General features: G+C 45.5%; 1 long non-coding RNA gene across 1 annotated transcript; it reads left to right on the forward strand.

Annotated features, from left to right (window-relative positions):
- The first annotated feature begins 9982 nt into the window (after nt 1-9982).
- On the forward strand, nt 9983-10394 carry LOC135372809 (uncharacterized). Its single transcript, XR_010416123.1, has 3 exons — nt 9983-10145; nt 10206-10296; nt 10364-10394. It is a non-coding gene; the product is annotated as an uncharacterized LOC135372809 (long non-coding RNA).
- Nucleotides 10395-11741: the final 1347 nt, after the last annotated feature.

An 11741-nucleotide genomic window follows, 5' to 3' on the forward strand; every position in this document is an offset into this window, starting at 1 on the left:
ATCGACAACAAAAACCGTTCCAGCAGAGGAGACTCTTCCTACTGGCTGAAGTGAGCGTCTCTCAAAACGAGGGCGCACTCTCAGCCCAACAGCTCTTAGTGTTCGCTCCATGCTGGACAGTGACCTGTACTTTGTTTTCATGGACGCCACCACACAGCAGCAAGTTCGCAAAGTACATCATGACGGATAAGAGAGAGAGAGAGAACTTTCATGACTTTAGTGCTCAGGAGCAGATGTCCTCCTAACAAAGCCGTCCAAATTTTGGGAGATTGCTTCAGCAGAACCAGCAATCCCAAAGGAGTCAAGTCCGGGCCACTCCGCGAACGATGCTAAATCTGCGGCGGCCCTCTTGGTGCTGGGGGTCACTATGTGTTAGAATGTGAGGTGCCCTTTTATGCTGGCATGGCATGCCGAGACTGGGAGGTGACCCGGGTCGAATCTCTGCAGAAGCTCCGCTGACTGAGGCTGGGCTTTCCTCATACACTTTATGACAAATGTCAGCACAGTTGCCTATGAAGTCGGTCCAGAACGCCCCCCCCCCCCCCGCCCGAGCAGCATGTGCCTCCAGACAGGCAGGCAGATCGCTCGGAAGTATCCACCACCGTACTCTCAGGATCACTAATCTTTATCACTTCCAGAAAGACATCATCTCGCTCTTATCTGGTATCATGGTACATGCTGAGCGCCGCTCCTATTTTGTTCATCTTCGTTCGTAAGGAAAAGGTTTGCGTGTCCGCTGCAAACGATGCTGTTCCATAATTTATTTATTTTTTTCTTCAGAAATTCGAACACCAGTATTGTTGTCTGACTACCCGCACTTTCACGCATTCAGCTGGTGAATATTCAGGGAACAAGGACGCTGTAATGTTTATTTTATTGCAGATTTTATTTTGTCTTTCTTACTTCCAACTTTAGCGACGCTGCTCCATTGCCTGCTATTGAATACTGACATTCAACAAGATAGCTATATATAAAGAAATTTTATTACCCTGATCTGATGGTGTGTAGAATAAAAAAAGCGCGAGATGTACACATACAGGCTGTACGGGCTAAAACAACCAGTGGGCTCCCGAAACACACTTCCTTCGGTTCTTACATGGAGTCTCATTTCTTGAAAATAGCGAGTAATACGCAGTAGTTATGATGTGACTGTGAACAGCAGGCACATTATCGCGAGAGTTCTTTCCACTTGTACGTACACCAGCTAAAGGGTTCAGAACAGGATGAAGAGAAAAGCGCGAAACGTCGGGTGGCTTGTCGTTAAGGGATAACAAGTGGAGATAAGGTTTCATGCTTTGATGTCATTTATATCGCATCAAATACATTGCGGTGTAGTACATATGGTCGCGGTATTTGATGAGGCAATCGTGTGTAAAGCACTGCGCGGTCCTACGTTTGTCCGAAGGATGGCCCCGAAGGACAGTGAGGACAGCATTGGGATGTCCCGAAAAGATCCTCAATTAGTCAGAAAAGTGTTAGAATGAGACTCCGCAGACAATACTCTGATGGTCCCTAGGATGTCCAATAGGTACTCGGCCAGTACGGTGTCAGGAGCGAAAAGGGATACCCTTGTCCACCCTATTCAGCACTTTTATATGGACACCCATGCAGCTTTACGAGGGTGTGTAGAAGCTGTGCTTGTAAGTGGACCCATGCAATGAGATAGTACTCTCATGAACAGTAATGAAAGCTCTTCAGGAGGCAGGCGGTATCCAACACCAACCTGTATCACAGACATGCGCAGTATATATAGTACTGCAATTCAGCAATCTATTATATCAGTAGAATATCAACATATCAAAGAGCAGGATGTGTTAAAGTTATCACAAGTAAAAATGAGCAACAGTTGCAGCACAGTGACTGAAATGCTTAAATAGGCTAAAAATACAACATAAGGCTATGCAATGGGCACTTGCATGGTCCTCAGAAAACCCAGACAATGCAATGAAAGCTCTTCAAGAAGCATGCGGTATCCAACACCAACCTGTATCACAAACATGTGCAGAATATATAGTACTGCAATTTAGCAATATATCATATAAGTAGAATACCGACACATACAAGGGCAGGACATGTACCAGTATCAAAGTCATCACAGGTAAAGAATGAGCTGGTTACAGCTCAGTGACTGAAACGCTTAAAAAGGCTAAAAATAAAGCATAAGCTTATGCAATGGGCACTCGCATGTCCCACAAAACACATAACAATGCTTTTGTTTGAACAAACTGGGTGGGACACGATAAACAGTTCATATTTCTGTGAAAACACCTAGTAAAATGCGAAAGGTTTTTAACATATCAAGAGCAATACCACCCATAGCAACTCACGATGGAAGCACTAATGCTGTGAAATGATGCATGTGTTGCATTGAACCGTTGCAGACTCGTGACTGCCATTTGCGAAGGAAACAATTATCTATGCTCCCCGGAGTACTTTGTGTTATTTCACATTTAGAGTAGTGCTGCAGGAAACATACTGACTAGATATGCAGGGTGTGTCATGTACTGCACTTGCCACTGTTAAATCAATGCTCTAATTCTGTGGCCTTTCTTCGAAAAGCAGCCGACTAGCAGGTGACAGTATAAAGGACACATCCATTGTCCCATTGGGGTTTGGAAAGGTGCTAGCACTGTACAATTCCTTACTAATATGGCAAGAGAGGCTCGCACTAGCACAGAGAATTGAGTATCTTGCACCTTTCCTAAACTGTACCTGCTTGCTGCCTATACTAGCACTTATTCTCAGAGTGTGCCACATGCGTACAGTGGTGGACAAAAGTTTATGGAACACGCTCCGTCGCATTCCTTCCTCAGAGTGACATGCTAGCAGCGAATGGTACCCTACAGACTTGCAGACATGTGCCTCGGTAACCCAGTCACCTGTTTGCAAGTCCGTATACGATAGCATTAGCTGCTAGCGTGTCCTCTGAGGAAGGAATGCGCCGGAGCGTGTTCCATAAGCTTTTGTCCAGCACTGTACAAGGAGAGGCTCCAGATAGAAAGATCTCTGCACTTGTGCCAGCTAGGTTTTTTTTACGTGTGTCTGAAAGAAGCAGTACCGTGGCAGCACTCGTCTACCCCTACCGTGACAATCGAACTCTACACCCCAGTTTCCAGTGCCATATAGCAGTTCGATATTTTTTGGAACGAGGCCACAGAAATGACAGGTTGGTTAACAGTGGTAAGCACAGTACAGTCACCAAGGAATATTTAGGCTCTCAAGCACCCTTCAAAACACTCGCTAACATTTAATGAACACTGAGTTGGGTGCGTAAGGTGAAAACCACAGAATGTTGCTCAGAGTTGAGCAGCCTGACCATCGGTTTTTTGGAACAAAGCTCAGCATTTCGGGCCTCAACACTCATGATCACAATCATCTGGTAACGTGGGAGTTCGACCACGGCTACGAACTTACGTGAAGGTTGATATGGCGTATCGGTGACCTCGATGATACCACATATTAGTGCACTCACTGGATAACATCACACTTATAAACAGAGCGGGTGTGACATCTGGTGAGTGATGAAAGATGAAAGTCACTGAAAAGGTTAACCAGCTGTAGGGATCGAACCCACATCTTCTGGATTACCGGTCCAGGGCTCTACCAATTGAGCTAAGCTAACACTGTTCAACAGGTGCCGCTTGCGTCGTTTTCCGTCGTATGAATGTGTTTATGAGTGAGCAAAAAATGTAAGAGTGAAAGGAGGGTGAGTGAGAGTGAGTGGCTGGTTTGTCGTCCCTTCAGATGACGCACCCCGAAAGTCGCTGGAGAGAATTGGTAGAGCCCTGGACCGGTAATCCAGAAGATGTGGGTTCGATCCCTACAGCTGACTAACCTTTTCAGTGACTTTCATCTTTCATCGTTGATTTCTTAGGCAATTTGAGGCTTTGTTTGTATCTGTCCCTTCTATGTTGCTCTAGCCTCAGAACATCAGTTTCTCTCTTGTTCATCTAGTGAGTGATTTAACATGCATGATCGAGAAGGCATGATCGAGCTCACCGATGCGCCATGTCGACCTTCATGTGAGTTTGTAGCCGTGGCTGAACTCGCGCCTCATTAGATGATTGTGATCATGAGGCCTGAAATGCTGAGCTATATTGCAAAAAAACTGATGGTCAAGCTGCTATGTTGTCTAACTAATTAAGTAATATGAAATTACTACTGTAACAGTCAGTCCCAAACAAAGACACCATCGGCACACATAGAAATGCCCCTTGGATGTACCTGTCAAGTGACCTGCATGCCGCCTCTCATGTAAAAAGTCTTAGTGCACAATGTGACTGTTTCGCAATGGGGTCCTGCAGGAGAATTCAGGACCAGTCATCCACACGGAAATGGTCGTTGCATTGAATGCTTTGCTGCCTTGGCTGTGTGATTTCTTGTGGTTGACACTTCACTCACGGTCTACTGGCAGCTTGGCTGCGTTTTTGTGAAGTATTTCTTGCCCATGTCGAAGCCAGATTTGCACGACTTTCTCCACCTCGGCCCCCGTTGAAGTGCTAGGAGGGCTGGTAATAACACCTGCTCAACACGAGAACACAGACTTAGGAGCATGTATTAGGGGACTCACATAAGCCACGCAGGTCATAAGGTTAAACTCAAAAGCTGGAATCACATATGTGTTTCTTGAGGAGCTGACGCCGCATGCTCTGAGACCGCGAGACAGCAGTCGCGTAGCGTTCCCCGGCAGTTTTCGAGAAGTACTCCGTGCTGCATCTTACCAGCGCTGTTCCACAAAGGCTTTTTAATCCAGCCAATCGGAGCGCTTGGATGGATGGAAGTGACTTAGTTTTGGCGCCGGCGGGCTTCCCGATACCGCGTCATGTGTGTGTGTGTGTTTGATGCTAACGTGTGAGTAAAGCCTTTGTCACCAGTACCTGTTTGTGGTCTGGACTGTCAACGATGAGCTGGGAATTTGCGAAAACCATGGAATAGAGGAAAATAAATGCGACTTCTATGTGACCGTGTGTTGGTACTATGGCATAGTTAAGGACATTCTTTTTCTGCGATTCTGCAAAAGTTCACGGAATGGTGGGTCATAATAATAATTTTTTTTAATAATTGGGGTTTACGTCGCGAGACAACTGAGATCAATGGTGGGTCAGCCGCGGCATATGAGGTTCTGCGCAGAATATTGCAGAAAGCGAGTGCATAACTCAGTTGATGCACGAGATAAACGGAGTTTGTTCGCACCGAGTCGGCTCCCGTTACAGCGTAGGTGCGCCAACCGGATAAGGCCACCAGGGCGTGGTATGGACCCATCTGTGTGATGGAACAGCCCTCTAACATATTGGGGTTCTGGAGTGGAATGCAAACGCTGACCCCTGCTTTGGTCTTCATAGCTGTCAAGCACCTCTGTGTGACAGTAAACTCTGTACATGCAGAGAGGTCACTTAGCAAGTACAATTTGATAGTCAGTGACAAATGTCACTCCCTCTCAGAAGAAAGTACAGTGTATCTTGTTATGCTAGGTCACAAAAGTTTTTGGAGTTGTAACCGTGTTGCTCCACACTAAGAGCTAACAGAGAGTGTTCTCTGTCTGAACTAGGGCAATTTGCCTTTTACCGCGGAAAAATATAGAATTCATAGTTGCCTGCTGCGGAATTCAGGATTTACCGCAGCAGAAAAACAAGGGCCGTAGGCATAGTAGTACGGTAAAATGCCTGCTGGCTTCACAAACATAAGTGTGACTGAACCAACTTACCCAGCATGACATCTGTGAATTCAAGGGTCTTGGATTTGCGTTTTCCTCCTGTTCCTGTCCAGTTGAAGCATACAGATACCTCATCGGGCATCCGGTGGTAAAGAATTTTTCGAACTCTGTCCCCTAGGTTGATGCCTCCCAGTGAAACCATGTATTTCCGCTGCAAATAAGTTAGTGAAGCCACATTCATTAGCGAAATACAGTGCATGAGTGTGATGATGGGTAACAATTCATACTTAAGCAACCAAAGAATGAACAAGACAAGACACAATGCCACACTTTCAACCACTGACCAATCAAGAAGCATACGAAGACTCCTCTCGCTGCTGCAGAGATGTAGAGATTGAATCGAGTTGCTGAGAGTGCTCTTAGAGGCGGAGTTGTATTAAGTTGAACGAACGTAGGACTTTCTTCTCGAGTGCTGCGGTAAGAGGAGAAATAGTGGTAGATGTAATACACAACACAGAAGTAAGGACAAAGAGCTACAACAAAACGATCCTGCATCAACAGTGAACTGGTAGTTTTTGGCCACTTGTGATAGGGTTTCATTTGTTTGTTTATTTTTGTTCTGTTTTTCAGTTTCACTGTTATGTTTTTAGGGAATGTTGCTTCTAAACTTGCTCATCATCCGTTCCAATCATACCGATCGAGCAGCGGGGAAGCAGCGGGAATGGACCTGATAATGTTCAAAATACACTGTCGTCTGTAAAATATATCAACAAGTCGATGCTTGGAGATAGAACTATCCCTTTAAAACTAGATCAGCGTTTCAGATGTCACGATATATCTGCAGAATGCTGCATTTCAGCTAGTACGTCATCAGGCGTTCACTTTATCTTTACTTTTTCTGCAGCACTCTTGCACGCCAGAACAGGCTTATAGGTCCCCATGTAGATTAGAAATATTTATAAACCAAGAGGAGAGGAGGGCGTGGGCCCAATCACGTTGCCATTCAGAAATGTGACAATCAAAAATTAGATTCAGGACATCGAAAATGCCACAACTATATTTTCCCTTGCCGCACCTACCTAGTTAAGATGTATCTCCCTTAAACAGAATGAGGGAATTAGACACCTGGTTGTGATTACAGCAACGCCATGTTCAGCAAGTAATTTGGAGAAATATTTGGAGCAGTAAATTTTTGCTTTTTGGTTTTGTGCGATTTTAGACCACTCTGCTGGGAACCAAAATTCAGTGCACGATTAAAAGTTAGAGTGCACTCACATGGTATCCTTTCGCACATAAAGGTAAGCTCACTTATTTTGGGAGGCACTGCTTTTCGTCACACGCACAGTGTGTTTGTGTGAGCATTCTAGATTGCAAAAATATATAAGTGGCGATAATGAGCACTGATAACTTATAATATACTTGTGGAGCCGCGCGCAAGTACAAGGTGCATCAGTAGGCGCCTCACACAAGGAAAGGGAAGGCTAACGCATGTTACGAGGCAAGAATGAACATCTCTCTCCAGTAAGCGTTTCAGATACCAGTTGCCACGTGGGAGAAGGAGGCAAGCTCTGTTTGGAGTAGTTTGATTCCAAATTAGCTTTTAATCAGATAGCTCCAAAAGTACAGCTTGGTGCAAAATGGCGCATGAGTGGGCATCGCTGTGATTATTAGGTTAAAAATGTGCCATCCGATATCATGCTCTTGGAGGTTAAGCTTAACAGTCCCTGAATTATGGCTGCCTTCGGCTTTTACGTTGATCAACTGCACGGAGTTTAGCGATGATGTAATAGAGCCTTCGTTCACCAGAGTACATTTAATTTCACTATCATCCAGTGTGAAATCCTTAAAGGGGCCGTCCTTACGACTGTCGATTGGTTTCATGTCGCTTTAATCATGACAACGTCGTCAAGATCGATCAGCGTTCGTCCCACGAGTACATCGTAATGAATTACATTATCGTTCACAACATAGGCTGGGACTTCAGATGTGACGTCGTCGATGCATATCTTAATGGCGGTCCTGCCAATTGGCATGGTTTTCTTTTGCGCGAGTCCATATAGCGCATCCTTCTCAGAGACACCGAAAATTTTCAGTCCACATTTGGCTGCCGCGGAAACTGTAATCATGCTTACGGCACTACCTTGATCAATAAATGAAGTCACCAATATCTCGTCGTTGATGACGGCTTGTTTTACGTATTTGCTGGGGCCATTGTCGCCGATGCAGAGGGATTCATTCGTCGCTTTGTCACTTCCCGAACTGCACTCTCGCTTTCCGTGACCATACTTGTTACATGACGTGCAAAATTTTACCCTCTTCTCTTTGGGACAATCTTTAGCGATGTGATTGGCGTATTCGTTGCACTTGAAACATTTTTGGTTGCCCTGCGAGTCCTTTGCAGGGGCCCACATTCCTCCTTTACGGGTCTGGACTCAATTTTCAGCTGCATTGATACTGACATTCTTCTTGTTTTCGGGCGTTGATTTTTGAGTTCCTCTGCCAAACATGTCATGTCTTTCTTTCTCCAATCGGACGTGACGCTTTAGATCATGCAGTAGCTGTTCTAATGAGTTGTGATGTTTAGGCATAAGCATTTGGTACGCTGACCTGTCGGCAATACCTAGAAGGATCATTTCCTTCCTTTCGTCGTCCTTTAGCTCACAGCGTTTACAGAGATGCATCTTATCCATAAAATAATCAAGCACTGATTCGCCCTTAACTTGAACTCTGTTGCGCATTTCTTCGTACTTAGTTACAGGATTAGTAACAGGCACAAACATATTCCTAAAATGGTACTCAAAATGTTCCCACATGTCACATTCCTTTGACTTACTGCGATACCACGTTGCTGCAGGTCCTTTTAACTTCGTCTGTACCACGGTTAGCCTCATAGGCTCAGTCCATTGGCACTGGATGGACAGCTGTTTAAATGTCTCTAGCCACTCTTCTGCTTGCTTCTCGTCACCGGTGCCGTCGAACACATGGACCTCCTTGGAGATATCCGGCATGATGCGTGCAGCAGGGGCTTGACCATCGGTCCTCTTCGATGAGATTAAGTCGTAGAACATCTTGTCACGAACTTCGTCACGTTCTTGCATATACTTGATAAGTTTTTCCAGCTCAGTCATCGTTTTTGCTGGAACGTCGTTGCCGTCGTGAGCTTCGATAATCGTTGACGAGCCGTCTTTGTCGCTTAAACCAGATTGCTGCTGATGTTCGTCGCTGGTCGTAACGTTATCTTCGGTGCCGTTAGTTTTCGATCCCTGAGGGCGTCTTCGTTGCGGTCTTGTTGTCTACCTTCGGTGCTTACGGGCTAAAGTCCAGATGAGTCAAAATTGATGAAAATGTTCACCTGCTCATCAGTCCAATCAGTCCTTATCCCACTTCTGATAAAAATGTAAGTCCGTCGAACTCAAACGTCGGGGGGCGCCCGAACTTCGCAGAGACCAGAAAAGACACGGCCACTTCGTAGCTTTGAAAAGAGACGACTATTTTATTTACAAAAAGAAGGGAGAGACAGAGGCACAAGAAACAGTGACCAGATGCGCCTCTCGGAAGACGTTGCTTTGGGTATCAGGTTACACTGACCCATTCGGGGACGTTCCAGCGAGGGGTGCAGGTGCAGCGCCCCATAAATAACATGAACTGGTTGACAAGCCCCCGTGGCTCACATGAACAGTCAAAAAAACACAGTTCGACTGGCATCGTCAACAACATTCTCCATTACGTTGTTACACCCCTAGTGAAAATGTATCTGAGAGGCCTCTCAGGATTTTTTAAGAGGTCTGAGAGGACCTTTTAAGAAATTCTGAGAGGTCTGAGAGGACCTCTCAAGCAGTCCTAAGAGGTCTGAGAGGACCTCTCAAGCAGTCCTAAGAGGTCTGAGAGGACCTTCTACGAATTTCTGAGGGGTCTGAGAGGACCTCTCAAGCAGTCCTAAGAGGTCTGAGAGGACCTTTTAAGAAATCTTGAAAGGTCTCGTAGGACCCTTTGGCACTTCTGAAGGGTCTGAGAGGTCCTTTCAAGAAATCTTGAAAGGTCTGGTAGGACCTTTCAGGCAGCACCGAGGGGTCTGAGAGGACCTCTTAGAGAAAATCTGGAAGACATTCATGTAGCCCTGAGAGGTTTGGGGGGACCTCTCAGACAGCTTTGCGACAGTGCGTCGTGCAACACCTCCCAGAGCAAGTTGCTACGTGTTTTCCGCGCCGCGGAACATGCTACCTCGTCCGCTTTGGAAAATAGATAGCAAGATTTCACGTGTTTGTGCATTATTCCTTCAAGGAACACGTGCCGTGATAACCTTGTATTGCATTCCCCCCTTGAAGCTATTGTTCTTGCAATCCGTGCATTATTGCACTGCACGTAAGTGGAAGCGTTTCGGCCAGTCGCCAGCGGTTGAATCAGTCTGTTTTGAAACGTTGAAGTGTGAGGACGTCGGCCGCGGATCTCAAGTAATTTGCGTTTTGTCTTCGGGATTGTAACTGTTTTTGAGGTATGTAGACGATGTCTCAAATATGCTTTTGTGATTGACAGCCATACCTCTTCACTTTAGGCTTTTACTACTGTTCGCAGACACGCATTATGAGCGCCGATAGGAAGATTACCAACCACGTAACGTTACCAACGGCGCTGGGTGCCAAACGGTGTGTTATATATTTCGATGCCTACACACCGACTTACACTGATATTTTGAAGTTGTATTTCTTACAGATGAATCTCGTACGAAGTGACAGGTGGTGAGAACACAAGGTGGTGAAAAACCAATCTCTCCAGTTAGTTGGTGGCTTACGCAAGCAAGGGAAACTAGACGGTGCATCGCAAGTCCCGAAGTATACGTAAAACAGATGAACTTGATCACCGAGAAGCAGAGTTCCTCAAGAATATTTTTCATCGCCGCTGTACGGACATTGTGAATATGTGTCCCATGAGTTCACGCTTTGTGGAATACGACAGTATGTGTTGATGATGATTCGTACGCTTTCGTAGACATGTAAGTGCTAAATCTAGTTTCTGTTGGTGCAATTCACCGTTTCGTGTAGTTTCTTGCGAGCGATCCTTCAACAAATATTAGATATTCACAATTCTGTAAGACATTTGAAATAACTGTTACATAATCAGATAGCAGTGTGCATGCCTTGAGTGTATCTGTACAATCGAAGGAACTCAATATATGTGGAGTTTTGTGACATGTACTTGTCTGTATCTATGTCTGGTGTATCATAGCACTGTATGATTATACCACTCCGACGACAGGTGCAGCGTAGACGGCGAAATTGAACATTGATGTTCCGATGTCAGATCTGGGCATTAGCTTCTGAGAGGTCCTGTCAATCTGAGAGGTCCCCTCAACCTGAGAGGTCAGCCTGAGAGGTCCACCAGCCTGAGAGGTCCTCTCAGTCCCATAACATATTAGACCTGAGAGGCCTCTCAGATACATTTTCACTAGGGACGTTGTGATATTGGCCACACACGTGACTAGTAATGTCACGTTGAAACACAGAGTATATTATTTTTAATGTTGCCCAATTCTTGAACATTTTACTCCTACATAATGAGGTAAAATAGATGCTGTGGCCAAGGAGTCCTGACTGTTGTGGTCGCTGCTCCTATATTTCAGGCTCATTTCATCATTCGGCTCCGGATTATGCGCCTTCAGTGCCATCGCCTTCAGCAACTGAAAGACATCTCGGTATGTTCATGGATCGATGGTTGTATGACTATAATTGCAGGCTGTACTTTAGGGTAGTTGCAACTGGCCTTTTAAAGATGCTCTTCAACTACATCATTACTGTTCCCAAACGTGATCCTGAACAAGCAACATGAAGGGAGTTACCATTATGGCAAGGTGGATCATTGGCCTAGTTGGCACACATTGATACCAGATGAGCGCAAAGAGATGAGGACAAAACCAGACATGGAAGAGCGCTAACTTCCAACAGAACATTTATTAGAAATTCGAAAGCCAGTCGATAGCGCTATTGATTTGGGCTCACACACGTGTGCCCAGTTTACCGATTTCCTCAGCCTCGATAGTTGCTCTGGCTGTGTGTCACGCACCGGAGAACTGATCACTTATTGGCCAGACTAG

The sequence above is a fragment of the Ornithodoros turicata genome, unplaced genomic scaffold, assembly GCF_037126465.1.
Source record: "Ornithodoros turicata isolate Travis unplaced genomic scaffold, ASM3712646v1 Chromosome17, whole genome shotgun sequence".
Lineage (NCBI taxonomy): Eukaryota > Metazoa > Arthropoda > Arachnida > Ixodida > Argasidae > Ornithodoros > Ornithodoros turicata.